The sequence below is a fragment of the Phocoena sinus genome, chromosome 7, assembly GCF_008692025.1.
Source record: "Phocoena sinus isolate mPhoSin1 chromosome 7, mPhoSin1.pri, whole genome shotgun sequence".
Lineage (NCBI taxonomy): Eukaryota > Metazoa > Chordata > Mammalia > Artiodactyla > Phocoenidae > Phocoena > Phocoena sinus.
In genome coordinates this window covers 1,684,313-1,711,517 of record NC_045769.1, presented here as the reverse complement: position 1 = coordinate 1,711,517, position 27,205 = coordinate 1,684,313, and the positions used below count along the sequence as shown (strand labels likewise).

At 54.1% G+C, this 27,205-nt stretch overlaps 1 protein-coding gene across 3 annotated transcripts in view; it reads right to left on the bottom strand.

The window, feature by feature from the left end:
* HDAC4 (histone deacetylase 4) overlaps nucleotides 1–26,844 on the bottom strand; it is a 286,142-nt gene extending 259,298 nt beyond the window's left edge. For 2 of the 3 annotated variants that reach the window (XM_032636829.1, XM_032636831.1), the window contains exon 1: nucleotides 26,151–26,354. The gene's annotated coding sequence lies outside the window, so the exon portion shown is untranslated. Of the gene's footprint in view, nucleotides 1–26,150; nucleotides 26,355–26,825 lie in introns of those variants that run through there. The other variant, XM_032636830.1, reaches the window with a different exon arrangement.
* Nucleotides 26,845–27,205: the final 361 nt, after the last annotated feature.

Sequence of the window (27,205 nt, the reverse complement as noted above, 5' to 3'; positions counted from 1 at the left end):
ATCCAATCAAAAGCTTTACATTTTAAACTGTCAAATGTGTCCTTTGCAGCTTCTGGGGATCCTGGACCAATGAGGAGCGTGAGGGTGGCTTGCAGATTTCTACCGCTTTACCTTTTTCTACGTTGACACCTTGAATCCGTCTGGAATTCATCTTCCCTTCATCCTTAAATACGAACAGACAACTCTCCAGCCTTTTAAGGAAAAGTTGAAACAAGGAAAAAAAAAAAGACCAAGATAAATAGGAAACCTGACCCCAGAAGAAACCGAGGTAACTGGAGTCCCTCTAACAAGCCACAGAGAGAATGGAGACATGAGGGACAAAACACAGCCCTGACCATGGCCAACAGGAGCGGCCAGGCCACAAGGAGGAACCCTGGGACCTCAAGCAGGCAAGTGCCAAAACAAGCCAGCCACAGAGGAACCGGGAGACCCAGCTGAGCAAACCTTAGAGAACAAAGTCGGTACCCTAGATGGATTCACAGGAACTCCACCAACGGGGAACTGGAGACAGAAGCACCGGAAGGAGATGATCGTGATGCTGATGAGAGAAGGAAGAGAAGGAAACTACCCCCAAAAGGAACGTATAACAAGACCTGAAAAGGAGTCCCCTATATGCCACCTGCGATACATTTTTAAAATTCCACATTATAAAATTTCAGAACACCAAAGTGAAGAGAAGCTCCTACAGTTTCAGAGGAAATCAAAGCAAGACCCCTAAAAGTGAGTGAGAAACGGGGTGGTACTACGCTTCTCATCAGCAACCCCGGACCGGCATGCCTGAGAACCCTTCCTGCCCCAAGGAAGGCACGTCTGGTCACGGCCCCCTCGATGGAATCTTCTAGACAGTGTCGCTGCCTGCGCGATAGTCGGGAGATGCTGGCCCTACGGTGTGTGTCCGCTGCCGTCAGTGATGCGGGCTTCCACCGCCATGCCCAGGACCTGTCCCAGCCACTGCGCTCGGGGACCCAGGTGGAGGTGACTAACGCCAGTCAGCCACGGACCAGACTGACAGCAGACAGGGCCCGGGGCCCAGGTCCTGCCCCTCTGCCTCGCCATCACGTCATTTGCCTCGGACCCTGATACTTCTCAGCTCCACTGTGTCCCTGGATACAGCCGAGCGACCATACTTGAGTGACGCTTAAGAAAACCGCAGGAAAGGGCTGGGGTGGGGACACTTCCAGTCGTGAGACGGCGAAGCTGGACAGTGTGATGTGCCGCGGGGTGGTGACGGTTAATCGCACTGCACTGTACCCCAGAAATTCGCTGAGAGCAGCCGTAAGCCTTCTCCCCACACACAAAGAGAAGTAACTGTGCGAGGTGACGCACATCTTGATGAACCTGACCACAGGAATCATTTCATAATGTGCAGGTGCGTTCAATGTACACAACTTCGTCAAGTACACCTCAGTGAAGCAGAGGGAAAACCCAGCAGAGGCCGAGGAACACTACACTGCTGTTACAATCACGCATAAGCCCCAGGCAAACGCTCCTGGCTACCGAGGGCACTGCAGGACGGCGCCGAGCGGCGGCACGCGCGCGGCTGCTCAGCGGAGGTGGAGGTCCTCACTGAAAACGGAAGTGACGCCCTGGACAGAGGCCGCCCCTCACTACCTCCCAACCCCGCCCAGTAGCCAGGCCTGGCCAGACGCGCGAAGCGTGGACACCCAGGGGGCCCGCTGAGCTGAGTCACCTCTGACATCGGCTATACAAGCCCAGGAAAACACACAAGCCCAGACAGCTCTGCCTGCACCTGACGCGCCTGCTAACTGCGTGTCCACGTGCCAAGGACGGAGCGCAGTGCCCCCAGGCCCTGACCCCCGGCGGCACACCGTCACTGGGAGGCCCCAGGTGTCCGCGGGCACCTCCCCCTCGCGCGAGTCCACGTGCAGTTGGTTCGAGAAGCACCGTCCCGACCCCCCGAAACAAAGCACTCCTGTCCCGCTGGCTGCGCCCGGACTCAAGGCCCTCCCGGCCACTGACGGGGCCTACGCATCTCTGTCACCTCGAGAAAGGGAAGGCGGGTCCCCAGGGTCCTGCCCCGGACCCACGGAGACCCCCAGTGTGTCCCAGCGGGGGCCACCCTGCTCTCAGCCCGGAGGTGAGCGGGCAGGGAGCCCCAGCGCCCTCCTTGCCCGCCGTCGTCTTCCAACGAGGGGCAGAGACGGCAGCACATCCGGCAGGTACCAGACCTTGGCTCAGAGGTCAAGGGGTGAAGAGACCACCCCTGATCCTCAGATACAGGCCCTACCCTGGGGCAGGACACGACCCGTGAGCGCAAGTCGGACCGGAGCACAGGTCCAGGGCCCGAGACAGACAGCCACGCTGAGCTCAGCCCCCAGCTTTCCACCCGCGCCGCTGAGCTGCGGGCCGGGATGCTATCTCCACACACCTGCTCAACTTCTGATCCCCTCAAGGAGCTCTCATTTTCCCTGGAAACTGAACTTCTACGGAAATCAAAGTGCCTGGTTTTCAAACTCTCCTTGTGTTTCAAAAAGGCGGGGGCAAGGCAGTGTAGACATCAGCGGTGGCCGTGGGGAAACGGAGCAACACCTGTACCCCTGAGGCCCGCGGAAGGGACACCAGGGGGCACACAGGGTGGCCCTACGAGCGCGGATCTGACTGCCCGTGTGGCTCACGGCCGAGCCAGGGCATCCACAGAAGGGAAGGCGACCCCAAAGGTAAGTGGTGCTCTGGGCCTCAGGAAGGAGACGGACAAGCAGACTCAGAATGTCGGGGTGATGAGGGCTGGGAGAAGGCCAGGGCAGTCAGGACGGGGTGGGGGGGCTGGTCCAGGGATGGCGGGGTGCGGGGGAGAGGGCAGGAGCCCTGGGGACCTGGGGGGCGAGGGTCCAGTCGCAGTGTGATGTTGACACAGCTGCTCTCGGCAGCCCCCACATCGCCCCCAGGGCCCCCTCTTTCACTCGACAGTTCATCTACAGCTCACCTTCTCCTTGGCCTTGGCAGAGTCAGATAATTGGGCCTTGGGTAAAACTGCTTTTTTTCAGAAACAAACAGGCCTCTCTGCAGACTACCAACGTCCGTCCAGCTTCCCAGGAACCGTCTCTTTTTCCCTCTTTCATCCCAAAGGAAAGCGACCCCACGCTCGGCCTAACCACTAGCTTGGCAAATCTGAGAAGGCGCAGCAGCAGACCCAGAGCGGCAGGGCAGGAGGGCGGCACCGAGGAGGCCATCCCAGGTCCAGGGGAAGGAAAGCACCCCGACAGGGAAGCATCTTAAAGGGGACAGGGAGCCCCAAGGAGCAACTGTCCCCCTGGAAGGGCAGGGAGTGGAGGCAGGTGAGCCCAGAGGAAAGCTGGGCCTCTGGAAGAAAGGGAAGGGAGCCCAGCCCAAGGGAAGAGGCTGCACGTGTGCTCGGGGGACGGACGGTTGGGGAGGTCAGTGGCAGGGGCCAGGGGCTGGGCTGGCCAATGGAGGGTCTCCTGCTGTCCTGGGGCCCCACCTCAGGTGTGTGAGCACCAAAGAGACAATCAGGCTGCACCCACGGAAAAGAGAGAACTCGGTGACATCCACCATGCTGGCAATCATCGGGACAGGACACCAGGACCTCAATGTCCCACGTCGGCAGAACCCCACTCACCCCCAGGCCTCCCTGCAGGTCCCACTCCAATTCCAGCCACCCACAGCCCTCTGCACCCCTGGAAAGCCCCTCCAGGCCCACTCCGTGCCCGCAGGAGAAAGCCTACGCTCCGTCCAGGGCCACCAGAGGCTCCGCAGCCTGAGCTCGCCCAGCACCCACCCAAGCTCTCAGGCCACCAAGCAGCCTGGCTGAGCCCCCAGGCCGGGTGCCGCCCTGTTAACTGCAGGGCCGCTCAGCCACCCTCTCCACCGAGACTCTGAGCCTCCGACAGCTGCACTGCCTCAGGGATGCGGGTACAGAATGAGCCCCCGAAACCAAGGTGCTGATGGGCCTGGCTGCGGGGCATCAGGCTTGGGAGAGGAGGGGCTCGGACCCAAGGCTCCAGCTTGGCGGGACACAGGCCAAGCAGGCACACCACCAGCCAGGAGCACAAATGCTTCACTGGGCTGGGAGGTCAGGCGTGAAAAGGGAGAATGGGACATGGGGTCTCAGACCCGGCCTCGGCCAAATTGGCACCCAAGAGCTGGGCCATTGAGGGAAAGGAGATGACTTGATCAGGCCTGAGAATCTGGACCACAATAATAAGGAAAAATGCTGCAGAAGGGCCCAAGCTCTACAGTGAGCCTCGCAACTGACAATCCCCAAAGGCTCCCTGTAAATCACGTGTGCACATACACACGTGCATATTCAATGCATTACAGTTACCATTATATTAACAACATAGAGCATGTTGCATATATTTATTGTATATAAGTGATGGTAATATGTATATATACACATACTTTACATTAACAACATAGAGCATGTTGCATATATTTATTGTATATAAGTGATGGTAACATGTATATATACACATACTTTACATTAACAATATAGAGCATGTTGCATATATTTATTGTATATGTGATGGTAACATGTATATATACACATACTTTACATTAACAACATAGAGCATGTTGCATATATTTATTGTATATAAGTGATGGTAACATGTATATATACACATACTTTATATTAACAACATAGAGCATGTTGCATATATTTATTGTATAAGTGATGGTAACATGTATATATACACATACTTTATATTAACAACATAGAGCATGTTGCATATATTTATTGTATAAGTGATGGTAACATGTATATATACACATACTTTATATTAACAATATAGAGCATGTTGCATATATTTATTGTATATGTGATGGTAACATGTATATATACACATACTTTATATTAACAATATAGAGCATGTTGCATATATTTATTGTATATGTGATGGTAACGTATATATACACATACTTTATATTAACAATATAGAGCATGTTGCATATATTTATTGTATAAGTGATGGTAACATGTATATATACACATACTTTATATTAACAACATAGAGCATGTTGCATATATTTATTGTATATGTGATGGTAACATGTATATATACACATACTTTATATTAACAACATAGAGCATGTTGCATATATTTATTGTATATGTGATGGTAACATGTATATATACACATACTTTATATTAACAATATAGAGCATGTTGCATATATTTATTGTATATGTGATGGTAACATGTATATATACACATACTTTATATTAACAATATAGAGCATGTTGCATATATTTATTGTATATGTGATGGTAACATGTATATATACACATACTTTATATTAACAATATAGAGCATGTTGCATATATTTATTGTATAAGTGATGGTAACATGTATATATACACATACTTTATGTATCTCCATGTATGTACAGTTATTGTGTTTACAGCCAGGCTCCTGGTCTACTGGAAGTTGAACCTTCTGCTGTGTCTTGGGCCTAACTGGCTCTAACCAGTTTTTGTCATATCCTGTTCTTCTTAATGGTTGTGTCATTATTTGAATGACTGTGCCCTGCTCCTTGCCCTTCTGTCTCCTTCCTGCCTCAGAGATTTTAGTCTCATAATGTTATGGGAAGCAGAGGGGCAATGGTCCATCTTCTGTAGCGGCTTCAGGGCTCAGTAGGGGCGCTGACCCTGCCTGCCAGGGAGTAAAAAGCTCAGGGTGCCTCATCTAGGGGCCCTGGGGGCAGGAGAGCTTCTTGTTTTAAGTCTGTGTGTGGGGCACGGGGGTGGGGGGGGAGACAGGTATGGGCTGGAATCCTCACAGCCGTCATCTTGATGTGGAGCTGTTGTAACCGCTTCCATGGCCTTCCTATGAATCTCCTCGATGAAGCACCTGTACAGTAGCATCAGATTATAACAGTAACTGTCTATAAATGACAAAAGACTTAAAAGCCAAGTTAAATATCTGATTAGAGTGTAATCGATAAAGAAACTTGGCTACAGCCACCAGAATTAGGACTGATAACCTTATACACCAGGACATATCCAAATTTTAGAAATTTCACATAAATTCTAGAATGTCTATATTAATAACATTTACCCACGGTATAACCCGAGGCTTATCACTCCTTTGACAATGCTTGTAACATATCAAATAATCCTCCTTAATTTAACATCTCTCTGAGATGTCTCAGGGTTTCTCTTCCAGGAACCTTCTACAACTTTCTGTACTGATATTATTTTGTCCCTTATTTTTCTCCATTCTGAAACAACCAGTTCCAGAACAAATTACTCTCTTTTTCCCTTTTAACAAATGCGTTCCATTCCTCATACTTTCTTCTACTGAAAACACATCTTACTTTCCTGGCATACCGAAATGTTTCTTATTCTTCAGCAGCTTTAATTACATTATACAATTTTAACCCTTAAGAACCTTAATCTCTGGATAAACCAACAAGCAGCAAGTAGTTGTAAACTGTCATACCCACATTTCCTGACTGGAAAACTTATATTTTAGTTTTCCTCTCCTAAGGCAAAGTAGGTAAACTCAGACCCACCCCACCCAGCAATTAATATTCCAACATACATCCTATTTGAAATGACCCAGATAGTCAATGAGTTCTCACCATTTACCTCAGTTTAGTCTTAAGTTACCAAAATCTGGAGAGACTATTTTAGATAGACATTCCCAAAACATTATTTCTATAGAGTTTACCTAAAAGTCCTTATCTCATTTACATTTACTTTCCTTAAAAGCTTTTATCACTTACAAGTTACTTAGTCTCCTTGCTGACAAGTTTGCAACAGATATAATAAGGCCTTATTTGACCTCTAGTAAACCTAGGTACAACAGAAGTATTGTACTTAACATTGATGACTCTAAAGACATGTACTGTATATGAGTCAAACCACAAGCATAAGCCACCTTCTAAGCCACCTTCAATGCCAGATATCAATTCAGTACTGAATATTTCCCAGATCATGTGAACCTGAAATGCATTCTGGCCAGATCTGTTTATATTTCTGAGTATTTATATAAGTGCTTAATTTCTTTAAGCCAATTAAATACAGCTCTTTTACGAATTAGTTTTGGCAATACCACATATCTACAACACACATGCAGATTTGTATAAACATACAAAACACAGAGACCTCATAGTTCCCATTCCAAAATTTCAGCCATGATTCAGATCCAACAACGTAAAACCCATCAGTTACAAGGGGCTGGATTCAAATTGGGTTTCTAGGAGATGAAACAAATCATGGTCACCTGTCTAGATGACTAAACCCTCTTTACTAATATTTATGGAAAAGATACTTAAGCTTTCTATTTGTCCTTGACAAGTCAAGTTCCAAATCACCTACCCCCTTTCCTGAAATTTGCATCTTAAAAGGATAGGGGAGACTAGAGTTCTGGAGAAAACCAGGTAGAATATTTGCATCTCAAAGGCATAGAAGAAAGGCTAGTTCCTCCTTGGATGACTTTTTCCCTTAAGGCCAGAAAAAAAAAAAAGTTTTTTTTCAGTACTTACAAGTCTCTTACGATAAGCAGGGGAGGTTTGGGGAGTAGTAAAAGGATTGGTGGACTTTGGATTATTTCTGGAGCCACACCTCTGGTCCTGTAAAGACTAGATTTGTAAAACAAGGACAGTTTTTTTGTTTTTCCTCAAAGAATTGGATGGTCACCTCAATGATTATCAAAGGACTGACACACCCATTCACCTATGTTGGAAAGTTTACTTTATCACTCAAGATATGTTATCACTCAAGATATCACTCAAGATAAAGTTTTACTTTACCACTCAAAGATAAAGATATACTGGGTGTCTGGGAGCAGGGAGATGCAGAAGAAAGCGACCTTTAGTTCTAGCACTGCGAACCACTTTAACAGCCCATAGGTTAAAAACTTAGATGGGATGGAATGGAGACATCCTCTGGCTCGAGACTGAGGCAGGCTCTCCCCGGCCAAGAGCAATCTTTTTTTGTGGTCAAATTTCCTAGCAAGGAACTGAAGAGAGCTGGGGGGCAGGGTGAATCGCTTGGTTTGGGGGCCTTCCCTCCCCTCCCCCCCCATTATCACACAGGATTGGGAGGACAAGGGCCCAGGGAAATCAGTCAGCCCCCATATCTAGTAAGAAAATAACTTTCCTACTTGCCACATAAAGGGCTACCCAAGGAGAAATGACCAGGTGTCCTCTGGGAGCCAGGGAAGGTCCCAGGCTCCATCAGTCTTCGGTCCCCTCAGCCATCACTGGTTTGGGAGCCCTGAATCCCCTTCAGGCCTAGGGGCAGTCCCGCTTCCAGTAGCCCCTGAAACCGAGCAGGACCCTGTGGGGCTCCTGGGCACGAATGCCTTTCCATATCCCCTGCTTCTTGTTTGTAGGGACAAGACTCCAGCCTCCATGACCTTCCCTGAGTTCTAAAGCACAGATTCAAACAGTTGCTAATCAGGGAAGGGAGGGGATGCAGAGACAAGGGAGGAGCGGCCAGGAAGCAGTAGAGCAGCCTTGGGCCAGGGTCCTGGTCCCTCCTCAAGGGACACATATAACAATGTATTTGAGATCTTTACAGAACTAAAACCCCCAACAAATGGAAGATGTTGGCATTCTTCATTCCAGAGAACATCACAGTTTGATAACCTCATCAAGGGACCACCTGAGGCCAGATGAAAGCAACCAGAGCAGCTCATTAGGAGGGGACCACCTGAGGCCAGATGAAAGGAGGGCAGGCCTCGCAAGCACCCTGATCTTTATCAGCTACTGCACCCCTGATCCACGGCTATAAAACTCCTCACCAAATCCTCCCGGGCTGGGACACGCAGTTTTTCAGGGCACAAGACCGCTGTGTCTCCCGCTCTGCCTGGCAAAGCAATAAAGCTATTCTCTTCTACTTCACCCAAAACTCTGTCTCCGAGATTCAATTCGGCACCTGTGCACAGAGGCCGAGCTTTCAGCATCACCTTCTTGTTTGTATATCGGGCAGGTTCCCAGGGGACTTTTCCCACACAGGAGGTATTCGTCCTTCCAGTGGCTCTCCTAGCCACACTTGAAACAGATCCATCCTTTCTTGGCGAGACAGTGGCTCTGATCCAGGCTTCCTGGATCCGGCCCCCGCCACTGGGCTTTCGTAAGGGAGGGTAACCCTGAGGTGGTGCAGGGGTTAGGGCTGCCGCCAGTAATGGTGCCATTAGCTGTTGTCCCTGAATCCTGTTTGCCTCTTCCACCCTATCTCTATCGTTGAACACTCCAACGGCCAAGTCCATGGGCTGATTCATGGGGGTCCGGGGTCTCCAGCTGCCCAGATGGGACGTTAGAGGTAAATGGTCTGCAAGACTGTCCCTCCTCAGAATTGGGGTGGGGGGGCATGTAGGAGTTCCCAGTTGTGGACCTCAGGGAGGTGGTCTCATAAGGGGATCATCTAAAACATCAGGCTCCCGTGGGGGAAGAAGCCACTTTGAAAGGGGTGTGAGCCAGGCACACCCGGCAGGAGCTCTTTAGACCTGGATCTTGGAATAGCGTCATGAACATTTGGACGTACGGGACTTCCCCCCATTTTTGGTTAGTATGTCACGACAAGACAGGGGTCTGATGGTTCTTTGTCCTGGCACTCTCCCAGTGTCCCTGATATCCCAAAAATGTAAGAAGGGGGTATGCTGCCAGGGACCTTACTGGGTGGACCCCCTCAAGGGAGTGTCACAGAGAAAAGTCCTGATGGCATTTAGGAGATGGTATAATTGGCCTGATCTGTAACAGCCCCTGACTCCTGGGATTTGGGGATTCAGCAGAAAAGGTGTTTAATTAAGTATGGAAAACTGGGCCTGTGGCCATCTGGTCATGAGAAAGGGTCTGTCTGGCAAAAGCAACAGTGGGGTTCCTGCAGGCACCCTGAATCTGTCTGGTGAGCCTGAGAAGGCCCCTTGGATTAGTCAGGGAAAGGAACAAGAGCCAGTGGGAGAAAAAGCCACCAGGGTCCCAGGGCCTGAATCCTTCAGAGAGGGAGGGTGGAGACCTAGGCCCTGAGTCAAATAAATGCACTACACGGCTGGGGACGAGTACCAGCCACCCTCCACAGAGGGGAGCCACAGCCTAATAAGCAGACTGAGATTACGCCCTTTGAGGTCCCTTCCATAGTCACTAGGGCTGTCCCTTCCTGGTCGCCAGAAAAGATGTTGCAGGAAAAAAAATGGGGCCCGAGAGGATGGTCATGTCCCAGGTCTCGAGTGAGTCCCTGGGATAGGCTGCCAAGGGAGGGTCCTTGGCTTCGCGCAGGAAGGAATTCAACAGCAAGCCACAGAAAAGGGAAAGCAGGTTTATTTAGAGATGCACACTCCAGAGTCAGAGTGTGGGCCAGCTCAGAAGACGAGAGGTGGCCCCAGGGCATGGGATCATCTGGAAAGTGAGAGGGGCCTCGGAGGTATGGGGGTGGTTAGTTTTTATGGGCTGGGTAATTTCATAGGATAACACGTGGGAGGAATATTCTGACTACCTTGGAGAGAGGGTGGGGATTGCCAGAAGTTGGGGCACCACCCACTTTTTGCCCTTTTATGGTCATGGAGCCTGCAGGTGTGTCCTTCAGATGCTAATGTATTACAATGAGCGTATAATGCAGCTTGTGGTCTACCACAAGTCAAACCTGCTATCTTAGGCCTAGGTGGCTGTGACCACTTTATGTTGTATCCTCTTCTTCTTAACGGTTGTGTCATTCTTTTTATGGCTGTGCCCCCCGTCCCCTTCCTTCCTAAGATATACACACACACATCCAGTGAATTGCCTAAACTCTTTACCACATGGACTATTTCCCTTCTTTGTCCTCAACTGCTGAGTGTCATTCTCCACTGAGCCCTGCAATCCCGTTCCAAAAACTAAGGAAATGCACCAAATCTAAACTTCCCAGCTCACAGCGGCTACTTACTATTCATCAAAGGCCACCGTTCGGTGTGATCTCCAGGATGCGACAGAGCAAACGAATGTCTGTGTCCTGATAACCCGAGAAAATGACCGAAAGTGACTAAAACACCTCCCATCCAGCACACACAACATAAAATAGATTCGTGGTAACTGAGCTGTCACCTGAACACGTGACAAACATGCAAAGTATGATGAAAGAGGCAGATGCTAAGAATTAAGAATAAGGGTGTTGCCTTCCTGGACTGCCTCTCTCAGTCATTACAGTGAGAACACGCAGCCAGCTGAGGCTGCAGTGAGAGACAAATGACCCTCGCACTTCAGTTTAGCGCGTTCTAAAAATACAATTTACAATTCAGCAATATCCTTGCTTTTTCTTTAGTCACTACAACACAAGCATGCCTCTTTGTTATCTCTAACTACATCTGCATGCAAAACACGCTCTCGCTAGGAAAATTTAAGTTCTGGAGAATCTAAACCCATTTTTCAAATTTGAAAGAGAGATGAAAAGAAAGGGAAAGGAGAGAGTAAAGGTGCATTTTATTCACGTGCAAAAAATGTAACTGAAAGCTGACTTCAGGTCCTCACCCCAACCCGGTAAATGAGGTATGTAACTTGTCCCCAAGTGGTTTCAGAATTACTATTTCGGCTATATGACTCTGCAGTGGAACCAAATCCGTCTTGATCCAAAAGCCGTGCCATTTACTTTCCTGCGTAAGGAAATGCCAGTATTCTGCATGCGTGCGACAAGAAGGTTTCTCAGCCTTGGCACTGGCAACATCCAAATCGCCTCAGGGTGAGAACCCCGAAGTAGCCTCTGTGGCCTGTGCACCTCTCTGAAGCCGCCACCCAGTCCGTGAGCACACGCAGACTCCGTCCGCTGAGGCTGGCAGCTCCCCATGTTGCCCGGGCCGCCAGGGCAGGCAGAGAGATGCGAGGCTCACACAGCCCCACGGGCAACAGGCTCTGATCTCACCCGAGGTCCCCGAACCTCTGTACTCTTCGCCGCACAGAACCACACCAACAGCAGCTGGTCTCCCAAGCTAGGCAGGGCGTGCACCCACAGAACACATTGAAATTAGGCACCCTAACTATTAAACTGTCACTGCAAAAGCCGGGGATACCATTTTTTCAGAAAATGAATAGGAGAATTAATGGAATTCTTCATTTGCTTGCATTTGTGGTACTCAGCCTGTCTTTTATTATCAAGGCAGTCATAAAAAAAATGCTTCAGCCACGTATGCAAATTAAATCATTAGTATTTTTCCCAATTACAGTTAACTGCTTATTTGTATTGCTGATCTCTTCTCTCCCAATTTCGTTCCCTTAATATTAGGGATATCGGAAATGCTTTAAGAAAACAATCTCAGGCAATACAAGAGAAATAATCTCTACTACACACTTCTCCGATCCTACAGCTGCAGGACCACCCAGTAGTGACCTAGATCAGTCACCCAAGGATTGGCTACACCCCGGGAGCCGCAGGGCTCTCATTTCTGTGGGTCCAACAAGAGCTTGAGCACAGAGGGCCACGGGCAGGGGGTCTCCCTGGCTCCTTCCCAGAGCCGCCCCATCCCCCAAAATGGGAGACAGAGCCCAGAGCTCCCCTACGCAGGTGGGTCCAGACGAGGAGAAGTGAGCCCACCCCAGGTGGGAGCTTTCTGTAACAGCTTCGATTTTATCTAAGAAATCAGGTGAGACGTACATCCTGCTGCGAAATGTTATATGCACGCATCCATGTTATATGCATGTTTGTTTTAACGTTAAGGCGCTTTACGTAAGTGTCCAGCTCACGGATTTCACCCCCTTCTGGCCAGTCTTCTGATGCCCAGGAAGACGTGCCCACTTCCTGTGGCCACGCCCCCACCTGATCCCGCCCAGCGGCTTCCAGGGGCCCACCTTCCCTGCAGCGCCCTCACCGGCCAGAGGTCCTGCACTGCTCTGAGCCTCGCTAAGCAGACCCCTGTCACTCACACTGCAACTCTGAGGTTTGCCAGTTTGTGAGCAAACTTTCCCGTCTATGAGCTACGATCCCGAAAGGACGAGAATAAGGCTGGCAGTTGGGAGACTGAGCCAGGCTTGGAGAACAGATGTGATGGAGGTCAGGCCAGGGCCAGGGACCAAGGTAGGGCCAGGGACCGGGAGCCAGAGCAGGGCCAGAGGCTGGGGGCAGGCACGGGAATAGGGGCCAGCAGAGGTGCCTCAGCACCTGGCTCCTCCAAAAATCAGAAAGCTCCACAGCACGTACACAGTCCACGGCGAAGCAACAAAGAAAAGTTCGTATTCCAGTCCAACCACTGAAAGATGGTCTGATAACCAATTACAATGTATTCCTTTCTCCTCCACGTGAAGCCCCAGGAACACCAACTCCGCAGCTCGGCGAGCAGCCGCGAGCCCCGGCACTGAGGGCCCAAAACTCTGTGAGTGGTCACCGCTGTAAGACTGAAGACCAGAGACGGGAAAGGGGGTGGGGGTGGGGTCACCACCAGAGCCAGACAAGACTGTCCTGGCCAGGGGAGGAACCACGTGACATGGGTCCACTGCCACCTCCTCGAGGACTTGTGGGTTGAGGGAGGCAGGGGAAGAGGGGCGTCCCCCACTGCCGGGCTCGGAAGACGATGCTGGTCCCGTGGGAGCTGGGGGAGCGTGCGGGGCCAGGGATCTGGGTGCCTGGCTGATCGACAGGTCCAAGCCCTGCTGCAGCTGGCCTGGTCACTTTGGGACGCACCTCCGGACCAGCCTGAGCCCTGGAACGTAGCGACACAACTGCAAGACAAGAGAGCTGCTGCCGAGGGCCTGCCTGCGGAGCGGCTGCTCGACCTTCCCGAGAACCAGCAGAGTCTGGAAGCGGGAGCAGCACATCCCAGGGTGGCGGGCAGCCTGGCCTCAGACGTCCCAGCCCGACGGAGCCCCCGGCCCTTTGCTGGGACAACACTCAAAACTCAAGTGCCCGAGAAAGCCCAACTTGCAAGGATCAAGAAACAAAGTATCTCCGCTTACAGATGAGGAACAGGGTGAGAAATGCACTCCACGGAGGGAGGATTTCATCACCCCAACCGCCATCAGATGCACCCTCGTTCCAGAAACTCTGCTGTTCCTCATTAAGTGGGGGATGGCCAGAGGTGAGCAGCTCAAGCCAGTCCAACAGGGATCCCAAGAGGGGCTGACTTTCCCGGTTCACAGAGCTCGCGCGTGTGCACGTCTGCTTGTGTGCACACGCGTCCTGTGTGCAGAGGAGGGCGCCCTGGCCGAGGCTGCACATCCCAGAACTTAGCCGTGAGCTGAAGAAGCTGCGAAGCAGAGGGCACGCGTGACAGACGGCCCAGAGGAGATGACCTGCCTCAAGGGCTGCCCTGCCCCCGGCCCCGGGGCAGCCCCGCCCTCCCAGGCTCAGAGGCCACCTCCAGCTTCCCTCTGCCGTACAGGCTGCTGGTTCCTCACACTGTCTGACAGGGCTCTGCCCGGCAAAGAGCACAGGGCCAGCCACGCCAACTTGATGCCCAGGAGAGCCTCCATCTCCAGCCCCGGTGAAAGCCCCCCCTCCCCCAGAAGGAAAACCTCCGAAGGGGGGTGGTGCAGGTCTGAGGTCCTCTGCCTCTTGCTCTGGCTGGGCCACCTTCCACCCCTGGGGACGTGCGTCTGTACCAGGCCTGCGCCCCCGGCTGTCAGGGTGTCACACTTAATCCTCACAACACGCTCTGACGGTGCAGCAGAGGAAAGTGAGGCGGGGGACGGTGGGTAAACGGCACGGAGCAGCTTGGCTGCACCAGGCTGCACCAGGACATGCACCCGGGCCCCTTTCCACGACGCCAAGCCCCTCACCACCCTGCTTTTGTGATCCAGCAGTGCGTCCCAGCGTGAGGCCTGCGCTTCCTGCCTAGGGGTGGGCAGCTTTACTGTGCGTTCCAACTCGTGCGTACACAGAAAGGCAAGGGCTCAGAGCACCGCCTGGCTCAAACCTAAGTCCCCACCGCCAAGCTACCTGCCCTGGGTGTCAGCTTCCCAGCAGTCAGCTGGGAGTGGTAAGGAGAGCCAAGCCGCAGGGGCGCAGCGCGCTAGCAGACAGCGGTCAACAGCAGCACAGAGCCCGGCACTAAAGAAGCACCACAGGACACCGGTGGGAGCTCCCAGCCGGGGGCACGGGAACTGAGCAAGGCCAGCGGAGCTTCTTCCTCTCACGCCACACCGCAGGTCTGGGAGCCGGGCCCTCCACCTCGTCATCTTATCCAACCTGAGCCCGAAAACATCCCTCCATGACAGAAATTCTCGTGCCCACTTTGCAGATGGGAGGACTGAGGCACAGGGAGACTGAGGCTGTGGAGCCCAGATCTGTCGGAGCCTCTGGGCCCTGCACACGGGCAGATGTTACCGGCGGGGCTCGGCCGACATGCCCTGCCTGCACTGTACCTTCTCAGGACACCCCGGCATCTGCCCACCTCTGCCCAGGGCAGGAAAGCTGACGTGGGCTCAGCCCCTCCCCAGAGCATCCTCAGACACCGCCCTGGGCCTCTCAGGTTGCCTGGAATCAGCCCTGAGGGCAGCGGGTCAGTCAGCTGGCAGGGTCCAGTCCCCTCCACCTCATGGCTCCACTGCCCCCACTCTAAGGGCTTCTCCACGAGACTGTCACGTCCTGCGGAAGGAGAGACCAGAGGACTCACCCTGATGAGCTTCCGTTACCTCTAACCCACCTTGCCAACTGGTCAGCTGCCCCTGACCTCCAGGGCCCAGGGTACGACCAGGAAGAAGGAAATGCCAGGAGACTGGGGGGCCCACGTCCGCTGCCACAGAAGGCCTGGTCAAGGCCTCACGTCCAGACCCTCCTGAGCTCTCGACTCCCCCCTCGGTGAATGGGGACCAGCTCCCTCCAGAGCTGCCGCAGGATTCCGTGAAATGGTCGGCATGGCCCTGCGCACAGTGGGCCCACACGAAAGGCCATTCTGGAACTGAGGCTGGGGCTGTGGAGAACAAGGGGCCCCGTGGAGGGCGCTGCCCACCGGTTCGCACCTCAGCATCTGTCCCCTCCCTCTCCTTCCCACCACCAGCGACTGCCCTAGGAGGGAAGCTGACTCCCCAGCCAGCTTCTGCAAGAGGCTGAGCCACTCAGCGCATTCCATACCCTTGACCAAAGTGACAGTGCAGCATGGACCAGTGACCTAAGCCAAACCAAGCAAGTGAAGGACGTTTTGCTGAGGCGAAGATGCTGTCTGTCCCGGCGGGCAGGAACCAGCAAGTGTGTAGTCCTGCGAGGAGCCGGCAGGGCCGTCTCCGGACCAGGAAGCAGACTCTCCCAAGACGGGAAAGAAACAAGGTCTTGATGAGGCCGCAGAGGAGCTGGATCAAGCCCTGCCTGAACCCTACATTCACCTGCACTTTCCCAGAAAGCAGCTCAGTCAATTCCCTGAAGCACACAGTGCTCTCTGAACCTGCTTGGAGAGACCGCTTCTAATGGAGGGCTACCAGAACAGCTTTCGGCTCAATACTGAGAGCTGCTCACAAAAAATCCTGTGGAAGTGTAGGTCCCGTGATCCCAGGGAGGACACAACCTGATCCTGGCCTGTTTCTCCATCCACCAGAGGCCACCTGATCCTACAACACGGTCACCTGCCACCCCCCCCCCCCCCGCATACACACCCACAGAGCCACCCATGGAGGGCTGCGCCCGTGGAGTGCCAGAAGCACCCAGCCTCTCCCATCTCTAAATCCTACACTGCCCTCCTCCTGGGAGCACTGCTCCTTCACCCCGCCACCAGGAGTCGGCCCCAGTCTCCACCCACCATCTGAGCACTCAGGCCACGCAGCTTTCCTCGAGCCACTTACTGCCACGTGGGGCAGCCTTCTGAGGCCAGCTGCAGGTGAGGGGCATGCTGTCCTTAAGGGCCCTGCTGGTGCTTGATAAACAACAGTGAAGAGGAGGGGAAGCGAGCAAACTCGCTACTGGGTTTGTAATACACATTCACATCGTCCCAGGACGCCCCCTTTTCTGGACACCAGGAAGCACCACGGACAGCAAAGGCGGCGTGAAACGCCCATCACCCCTGTTCACAGATCACCCTCGGGGCGGGACCTCAGCACCTCCAACCCAGGGACGAATCACACAGCAGCCACGGCCCAAGTGCAGCAGGGCAGCCACTGCCCCATCCAGGCCCCGCACGCTGAGCGCCTAACACGCAGGGCAGCGCCCTCGGAGCTGACGGCGCTCCATGCACAGCTGAAGGGATGCTGCTGAGCTTTCAAGAACGGGGTCTCTGTGAGCTACGAAAGAGTGCCTGCGAGGACAAACACAGAAAACAACTCACTCTCAAACGTGACTGAGGTCCTTCGGGGACGCACTCACCTGGCCGTGACTTCGGCAGACGCAGGCACTGGGTTAGGGTCAGGGTAACTGACATCAAAGGCCCAGTCACCAGCCCTCCCCTTGCAGACAACATCCCACCTGAGATCTGCCCGCAGAAATGGGGAGAGGAGCCGCGCCTCAGGGAGAGGCTCGCGGGCCCACCACCCCTTTCGGTCTCCAGGGAGGAGCCCTCCTCCCATCCTCCTGAAGAGACAGGCAACGCCAGCCAGGTGAGGTCACGGTGAAGTTGAGCTCTCACGCCCGGCCTCCTGCCTCAACACCCACTTTCTGCCCTCAGCACCCCCGAGCCTTGGAAAGCAAAGCACCCATGTCTGCGGAAACCCTCTCGTACACTGCAGGCCAACCAGTGCCACCATAAACAGAATTAAGACGTCCACAAGCTAGACCCTTAGCCCCACACACATAAGGCGACCCGAGGAGCCACAAGGAGGAGGCCCCTGAAACAAGAGCAGAGGCCCACCTCATGCCTCCTTGCTCTTTCAGCTCTGTCCCCTCCTTACTTAGAGGAATCCTGAAAATCATAGCTCCGCCAAGATGCAGCCCACATTTGGATGAACACAATCCACTCCGACACAGGAAGACATTCTTATTCAGGGAAGGATTTAGGGGATACACTACTGTTTGTTAACGCCAAATCCCAAAAGGCCAGCTCTCCGTCAGCCCCGGGAGGTGAGGCGGATGCTCCTCCAGTGGGGCGGACCCCACCCAAGGCTCGGGCCACTGGGGCAGAGGAGGCCGCCTGCAGCTGCCCGGCCCAGCCTGTGCTCCTTGGGGGCTCTCAGCAGAAACGACACTGAGGATGTCGCAGGTCGACCGCTGCCCAGGCTGACGGCGGGCGGGCGGGCGGTGCGGAGCGGCAGGGGATGCGCTCAGGCTGCTGCAAAACTGGCCAGACCTGGACCATAAAAGTGAAAGGAAAACAAGGCGCTGGCGAGGAAACAGAATTCGGCACTAAGTGCTCCCGTGACGTGTCCTTCAATGGGTCCCTCCAGCCCAGAGGGCCGGGAAGGAATGACACCACAGCCCCTACGCTGGCAAAGGAAGGTTTCTCCAAAGAATGGGACTGAAACCTCCTCTTACGGCCTTTTCAGTGCAAAATCCTACGTGAACTTTACAGCAGCGAGGGTTGTGGTCCACTGTGGTGCTTCCCGACCGCTTCTTTACGACTCTTTGTAAAGGTCCACGATGGCTGAGAGCCACCCCCCCGGAGAGTGGTTCTGCTCCTAATTTTCACTCATCAACCACAGGCCCCTGCCCTGGAGGGTCGCAAGACCCGGTGGACGACTCCACTCCCACCCCCAGTGTCCAAGGCCCCAGAGGTGGAGTGCAGGCAGGCTCATCAGGCCCCTCTGACCCCTCAGCCCTCTTGGGGCTGGAATGTCAGTTCTGCGGGGAGCCCTGAGCATCACCTCGTAAGACCTACACCCCCACCCCAACTTGCTCATCACCCTTCACCACGTTCTGCCGACCTGCTGGGGTCCTGCTTCAGCCAAGGCACCTGATGACACCGTGTCTGCCAGGAGAGCCCCTGCGGGGGGGCTCAGAAGCAGCTTTTCACTCCTAATGGAGGAGAAGCTGGCTCAAGTCCCTTCCAGAATGTTCCCAACACTGACCCCCGGGGTCCAAGTCCTGACAGCTACTCTAAGGAGTCCCGGACCTAGAAGGGGGCTCTCAGCCACACTGGCAGAAGGGAGGAAGGAAGGAGGGAGGGAGGGAGGAGGGAGCAAGAGCCACCTCACTTGAGGATACTCCAGCCCCCCTTGCTGTGGGCAGCCCTAGCTTCTTGCCAGAGCCTGGGGGACAGCGCCACGCTGCAAGCACGCGCTCCAGAGAGGGGCCGGCTGGGCCACAGGCCGCGGGGGCCTCGACCAGGTTAGACCAGCAGAGGCCAGGCACGTGGCACCCCGCAGGAAACAGCGAGCACAGAGGCTCAGAAGCCTCGACTGTGCGTAAGCATCCTGCACACACGCGAAGCGGCGAGGCAGCCAGCCTGTCGGTCGGTGCGGCTCGTCCCTCCTCCCGCGCTGCGGCCCTGGAGCCCTCAGGGCCGGGCCACCATCCTGACCGCCGGCCTTTCCACCCTGCGGCAGCCCCGCTGCTCCGGCTGAAGAGGACCACGCTCCACTCCCAGCCCTCCTGTCTTCCCTCATCTGAGCCTGGGTCCTCCACCCTGCTGCCCGCCACAGGCCCCCTGCCCCCCAGCCTCCCACGGCCTGGTGCACCTGTGTGTGGTTATGCCCATGCCTACCCCGTCCCCACCGGTGTCTAAGCTCCTTGCGGCTCAGGGCTTCCTGCCCGAGACGGGGCCACAGGGCCTGCCTCTGCCCGCCCCAACGCAGGGGCATCTGTGCAACTCCTCCGCTCTCACGGAAGACTTCCTACATGCGTTAGGTGCGGGCTTAGTATTTGCAAAATTATAACCGACCAATCAGAAACGTTCAAGAGACAGGCTCCCTACCACCGCCACCGCCACGGCTCCGCCACCCAAGACAGGCCGGTGGGAGCGGCGGGGGGCGGGGGGGGCACCAAAATTTCTCTTCCCAAGTTTGCGGAAGACCCACCGCAGCCAACAGTGGCACGCGAACCGGCTGACGGTCGCTCCCACGAGGTCACACAGCTCCGCCGACCACGGGCAGAACAGCCCTCCCACCGGGGAGGCCAGCTCAAGGCTTCCAGGCCCTAAGAGCTGCCCAACCATCGCAAGCTCAAACATCGACCCAACAAAAGCGCTTGACCCATGCGGACAGAATACCTCATAAACAACAGTAAACTAACAGCCTGACATTCGCATTTTTAAACACAGCGGACTCCAAAATGTTTACAGACACGACCATAGGAAGGTATCATGTTAAAACTATGAGGTTGAATAAGAAATGATTAAATAACGTCATTAATTCCAATTTGAAACAAGCAGGGGAGCGGCTGGCCACCTGGAACACTGGCACCCTGGGCGATCCGGCGGAGGGAAAAGCCGTGCGCACTGGCTGGGCCCCAGGCACAATGGCCCCATTTGCCACTTGATGGCTGGGTGTTTAAGGCCCTTCTTCCTCTCGTTCCTCTCTGCATCACAAAACCCACTTCAGTTGTATTTATTGCAGCTACCTAAAAGCACATAATCTCCAAAATCAGAACCTAGAAGTTCCCAGATTGAGGCAGAAAGGAAGCAGGCAATCCCAGAGCACAGGCAGATACCCAGAAGGTGCCATTAGGCCAGAGGACCAGTCCACATCTAGGCTCTCCTCCCAAGGCCTTCGCTGTGCCGTGCATCCAGCCACGCATTCGTTCATTCATTCAGGCACTGCCAAGCACTGGGCACAAAGCAGGCAGGAGGCCCTCGGGGCCCCTCCACCCCGTGGAGCCCCACCCCGCCCACCGCTGGTAAGAGAGGTGACATTAAACCACTAATGTCGCAATGAGCTATTGAAATTACACAAGCGGATCCTGTTGGGAAGGAGTAAAAAGGATGTGAGGCCATGTTTAACAGGGGACCAAAGGCTGAGCTTGGATTGAGGGATCAGAGAAGACAGAGATGAAGGGAGGAAGTTCCAAGAACTGGAAACAGTGTGTGCAATGGCCCTGGGGCCAAAGGGGGCTTACTGGAGAGCAAGGAAGCAAAGCAGGTAGAGGCTGAAGCTCAGTGAGAAGGACAGGTGCTATCAGACAAGGCAGGCCTTCCAGGATCCTAAGACATGACAGGGTTTTGAGCATGGTATTGACGGGTACGGCTCTGCCTTGGTCAAGACCACATAGGTGCCATCGGCAGCACAACCTGGGCCAGAGCCCGCCCAGACCCAGGAGGCCAGCACTGCCTTGGAGAGCTCACGAGAGTCAGAGGAACAAATCCCCTACATTCTTCCAATGTTAAGCATATGTATCAACTTACCAAGGACTTGGTTTTCCTCCTTTATAAATACTGGGGTTGAAGAGTATTTCCCCCCCCATGGAAATATCAGCCTTTTTAAAAAAAAGTACTACTATTAAAAAGTCACACAGGCTTACAGAAAAATTTATACAATACCAACATGTATAAAAAGACAATGAAAGTCACTCACATCCCATCTTCCTGACACCCCAGAAGGCCACTGTTATCACTTTAGAGACCCAAGTTCTTAAAAAACAGAAGGGGTGGGTCCTGTTCCGGACCTGCTTTTTTCACTTAACACACTGCACACTTCTGCTGACCTTTGAGCCTGTGCATAGATTTCCACAGGATGAAAATACCACAATGTATTTAATAAGTATCACCTTTATAAATAATGTAGCAATTACATCCCGTACATATCTGGATATCCATGTGCTCATCATACCCCTTCCTAAGAATAAATTCCAATAAGTAAAATTGCTGGAACAAAAGGAATGACCATTTAAAAATCTGACACATAAAACTTTTCTGGAGAGTAACTAAATAATTAATAATTAACAATAGCCAAAACTTATATTGTGCTTACTGTGTGCCAGGCCCTATTCTAAGCACTTTCCGTGTATTAACTTAAATTTTACAAAACCCATGTAAGATAAAAATTATTATTATCACCACCAAGAGGCGCCATCAAACTTAGCCTATGCTAATATGGTAGGCATAAACAAAATCTTTCAGCTAAATCTCTTTATTAGTAAAGCTAAGTCTTTTTTATTGTTAGCCACTGGGATTTGCAGATTTATGTGCTTTGCTCATCATGCAGGAAGGATGCTCATCCTTTTCTTATTGGTTTGCAAAAGCTCTTTACATGTTGACTATTGAGCATATATAGGCATAATAAGTTGTAGATTTTTTTTCTCTGTCACTTAACCTCACTTATAGAGTCTTCTGACAAAGAGAATTTTCTTTAATTCTTATACTGTTGAATCTGTCGATATTTTCTTTAAAGTTTCTGGCTTGGTGTTAAAGGAGAATGGATTAAGTCAGTGATTTTTCAAAGTTTCTGAAACTTTCTTCCAAGATAATCCTACAGACAAGAGTGAAGGCCAGCCTATTCTGGATGAAGTGGACGTGGGGCACCAGGTGCCCTCCACTACCCTCACCTGCCCCCATGCAGCCTCAGGAGAAGATCCAAGCGTGGGACACAGCCAACCCCGGCCGACAGCATTGTTCAGATCCTTTCCAGTCCTACAATGCCATACACAGCACAGAGGACAGCATGAGAAAGCCAGGATTATTTCCCAGACCCTACTGAAACACAGAATCACATATGACAGCTCCGACACCACCCAATGCAACACTAAAACGTATTCCAAACTGTCCTCTTCTCAAAGAGGCTACACTCTCCCGAACACCTCGATGGGCAATGCTGAACTTCAACTTCAAGACCGTCGGGGGCCCGGAAGCGGAGGCACGGAAGAGAGAGAATCAACACTTGGGACTCAACACAGCAAGGGGTACCAGATGCTACATTTTCACATCTGTCTCAGGTTCTTCCTCTGCAAAATGGGTGTGGTAGCAGCCACCGCCTGAGGCTGTGGAGAGAGAGAAAGGGGGTACACACGACAAGTACTTATGTCAGCCTGTAGCCCCAAGTAGGTGCTCATTAAACAGTCGCTACTGGTCTATGCTACATTTACAGTTGACCCTTGAACTGCCTGGGGGTAAGGGGTGCCGACACCCCCCACAGTGGAAAACCTGAGTTATCAGTCAGCCCTCTGCATCCACAGTTCCACGTCCCAGATTCAATCAACCACAGACTGTGCAGTACAACAGTACGAACGGAAGAAAGTGCACAGGTAAGTGGACCTGCGCGGTTCAAGCCCATGTTGTTCAAGGGTCAACCGTACGAGTGTCATGATCTCCCTACCAGGAAAGAGGAGAACTAGTCTGGTTTCCACATCCGCTGCTACGGAAGCCGATCTGTCCCCACGGTGATGTGGAGGGTCGCTGTGGAGGCAGCCTGCGGAGGGCCCTGGCCCTTCCTCCCGGGAAGTGAGGAGAAGGCACGTCAGTCAGAAAAGGCAGCAGAGGCGCCACCCGCTCCCTAAACAGGTCCGCCCACCCCACCTCCTCGCTCACACAAGCCCAAGAGGAGAAAATGACCTTATGAATAGAACTCGCTGATCCTAGATCAGTGATGCTTCTCCCAGAAGAAACGTTCCGGGAACACACGCTGCTAAGGTGTGTCATCACTGCTGACACAGGGCCCCTCACCTGACTTGAACCAGAGATGCTGTTCCTTCCTCTAAGGCAAGGCCAAAAGCCCTGAGCCCACCGCACACCAGAGCACACGCTGACTGACAGTCTTGAGACTGAAACCAAGCCCCCTCCAGACTGGCTCCCCGGGCCCCACCCCAGGACCAGCGGGGGCTGCAACCCCCAGGGCAGGAACTCGCCCTCTGCCTAGAACAGCGGGGGCTCGGGCTCAGCTTCTCAGGCCGCGGAGTGAGGGAGCAACCGCAGAGGCGGGGCTGGCGTGGACCCCCAGCCGCACAGGCAGTGATTCTGGTCCAGGGGCCCAAAGCCCGGTCACAGCCTGTCGCCCCGCGACCCCCAGTGGCAGTTGTCTCCCGTCCTCTGCATCTCCCACGCTCCCTCCCTCCATCAGGTACCAATCTATGTCTCACGGGAGCTTCCGAGTGATGAAAACCCAGCGTTTTCAACAGAGAACGGTATGGACGAATCCTCCAGGAGTGATGAAATGTTTCTTCTGCTCTGGCAATTACGACGGCAGAAAGTCGCCTTTCCTCGGGTGCCACCCCCAACATCAAAGGATGAGAATTCAAAGCTATTCATGCTGCACCGAAACCTCACAATGCAGCTGGGAAATGGAAGTCGATTACTGGACATAAATATGCAGTAGTTAAAAGGAAAGAGTCATAACGAAATTCAACTGCAGCAACCCCACAATGTGCGGAAACTTCCAGAACTGGAGTCCTCCTGGGAAACGTCAAGAGGGGCGTCCTTAGAAAGCAGGTTTCTGACCACTGAGTCAGGATCTGCGCTCAGATGGCACACGGCCTGGGTGCCATGTTGTCTTGTCCATCTGGCTCCAGCAACAGGGCCCAAGGCCTCTGAGAACATGGCATTGAGAGATTTTTATTTTGCATGGCTGTGAAGCTGCTGACCACAGAGCATTCTCTCTTGGCTCAGGGCTGCTTAGGCCACATCTGTCCTTGGTCCCTAGGCTTCGCAGGCCTCCGTGTAGACCACAGTCATCCACCCGCGCACACACCCCCAGCCCAGGGCTCTCCCAGGGGCACTCTTGCTGCCAGCTCCCCTCGAAGGAGAGAGAACTAACCCTAAAGAGGGCAGTGTTACATCTGCCTGCCGCATAAATCCTTCTTCTTTTCTAATTGATTACTGCTCTCTTTAGGAAGGTATGTGATCTTTAAAATAAAAGCCCAGAACACAGAAAGCTATAGGAGTCTAACAATGTGTCAGGGTGTGTGTTTTTAAGGCAGGAAAATACTTCCCTCCCACACAAATGTGAGTTCTGGGGAAAGATGCCACAGATCCAAGGGAGGAGAATATCTGGGAAAGCTTCATGGGTCTTAAAAATAGATAATTGAACACAGATTTTAGAATTCTCAGGAGCTACCTGAAAAAAAGAAAAAAAAAATGAAATCTCACATATTTTTGATATCCAAAACTCCATTCTGATGAAACTTCTAAGAGGGTGGCATTTTGCATTTCCAATTATAATAGAGTAATTGTGTTGCCATAGTTACTGCAAAATTCTGCAATAACTTTTGTTGCTTTGTAATTGCTGTAGTGTATATTTGTGTACAAGCAGCTGAGTTTTGTTAATTCAATCCCTCTCCCTCCCTCCCCACCCCACCCGCCCAAGCACCACCACCACCTTTCCTGGCCCCATCCAAAGCACAGAATTATCAGAAGAAACTCAAACTCCAAGCAACCACCATCCTATTACAAAAGAAAAAGTGAAACCAGGCCAAGGTGCAAACCCACCAGTATCCCCCCAATCTTGCTGGGCTGGCGCTGGGCGAGGGCTGTTTACATGTTTACTCCCAGACCTCCTGTGCTTAGGTGGTCTGTGGGAATAAACAGAAAAGCCTAAATAGAGAAAAGAAGGGAAGCAAAGTAACTACACAGGCCCTTTCCTCCCTCACCGAGGGCAGGCAGAGCCGCTGCAAGCAATTAGGTAGGTCTCTACAGGAATGCAATTAGGATTTAGTTAAGAAAGTCATTAGTTTTAAAATAACTTGAGTTTAATTTATGCAACACTTTATTTGAAAATTGTGTCACAGCAGGTCAATTTACAACATGCAATAAAGGAAACACTCATATCAGCTGCTGCAAGTTATTACAAATTTTTGATGTGCATTAAATGAGTACACCGGGTTCCACCCCCGGCCTTTCCAACTGATACGCACGATCTCCTGCTATAACAGTGTCAAATAATTCAACGCTAAATGTAAATACGAGATAATTTCCTTCTAATTCCATGGTGTGTGCTTGCAATGCCGGGAAACGCGGCTCCCGTCATCTGGGCAGGACGGGGCCGCAGCTCGGCCTGTGGGAAGCCTGCGGGCACCCACTCGGGTCGTGGACACCCCCACCCCTGCCGTTCCGGTCCGGGGCACACACCAGGCGACGGCGCACCCCGCCCGCCAGCCCCGGGAGGGACGTTTTTCTGCAAACTCACAGCCTCGACAAAGTTACATAAACGGCGCCCGCCCGGGCTCGGGAGCCCCCGGCCCACCTGCCGAGGGCTCGGCCTGGACCGGTGCGGGCGCCCGGGGCCCGCCGGCCGTCCTGCCCCCGCCCCGCGGCGGCCCTCGCCGGCCGGGGCTGCAGGGGAAGGTCCGGGACGGGCTCCGGCTCAGCTCCGGACACCCGCGGGCCGGCGCCACGCGCGGCCTGGGCGCACGGGCCGGACCGGGCCGGCCGGGCGGACCCCGGCGTCCACCTGCCGGGCCGGGCGGCGGGGGCGTGGAGGCCGGCGGGCGGCCTGCGGGCGGGCGGGGAGCGGACAATGGCCCGCGGGCCGGGCCGGGGCAGCGCTTACCGCGGCGGCGGCGGCGGCGGGCGCTCTAGCCCAGCGCGGACGCTCCGAGCCGCATCTCCTCAGCCTGCGCCGCCACCACCACCGCGGGCGGCGGGCGGGCGCTCGGGCGGCGGCGACAGCGGGGACGCGGCCGCGGCGCGCCGGGCCCAGGCGGCTGAGGCGGCGGCGCGGGCGGGCGGGCGGCGGACGGGCGCGCGGGCTCGGGCGAGGCGGCGGCGGGGACGGTGCTCCGCGGCGGCGGCCCCACAACCTCCCCTCCTCATTCACAAAAAATTGACCCACGTTGAACCATGATGCTGCTCCCCCCGCCAGCACCGAGCCGAGCGCTGATAGGCCAACCTCGACGCCCGTCAGCCGCCCCGGCCCCTCCTCCCCGCCGGCGGCCCTGCAGCCATTGGCCGCGGCGGCCTTGCATCACCTCCCCTCGCGGGCCCCTCCCTCCCGCCCGGTTTCTAATGAAGAGCTCGTCAATTACGGCTCGGCCCCGCCCTCCGCCCGCCCTCCCCGGACGCCCGGCCGCCCCTCCATTGGCCCGCTGGGGCTGTGGGTACAGCCCCGCTTGCGCCCGCCCCTCGGCCTGCGGCAGCCAACCGCCAGGCCAGATGCCCTACGAAAGGCAGTGATGCTCCACCCCCCGCCCGCCTTCCCCTACCCGTCCCGATCCCCATTGGCTACCGGAGCTGCCAGTCCCAGGGGCGGGGCTATCAGAGGACGCGCCAGGCGCCAGCCGCTGGGCGCTTGGCGGTTGAGAAAGTGCAGGGAGCCTGGTCGGGTGGTGACTGTAAACACGGGCCCTGGCAAGCCCCACTCGCAGCCCCCAGAGAGCTGTCCCGCGCCGGCCCATTGGTCAGAACTGCGTGCCTGCGCGCCTGCTTGGCCCAGGCCGGGGCGCAGGCTCAGGCGGGGAGCCGGTAGGGCCCGGCCGCGGTCTCCATCTTGGGTACTGGCAGTGGTCACGTGGTGCTGCCTGCTCCCGGAGACGCAGGGGCGGTGCGAAGGGCGAGTACGCAGGCGCGGCGGGCTCCGCCCTGCCCCGCGGCGGGAACGCGGCCTTT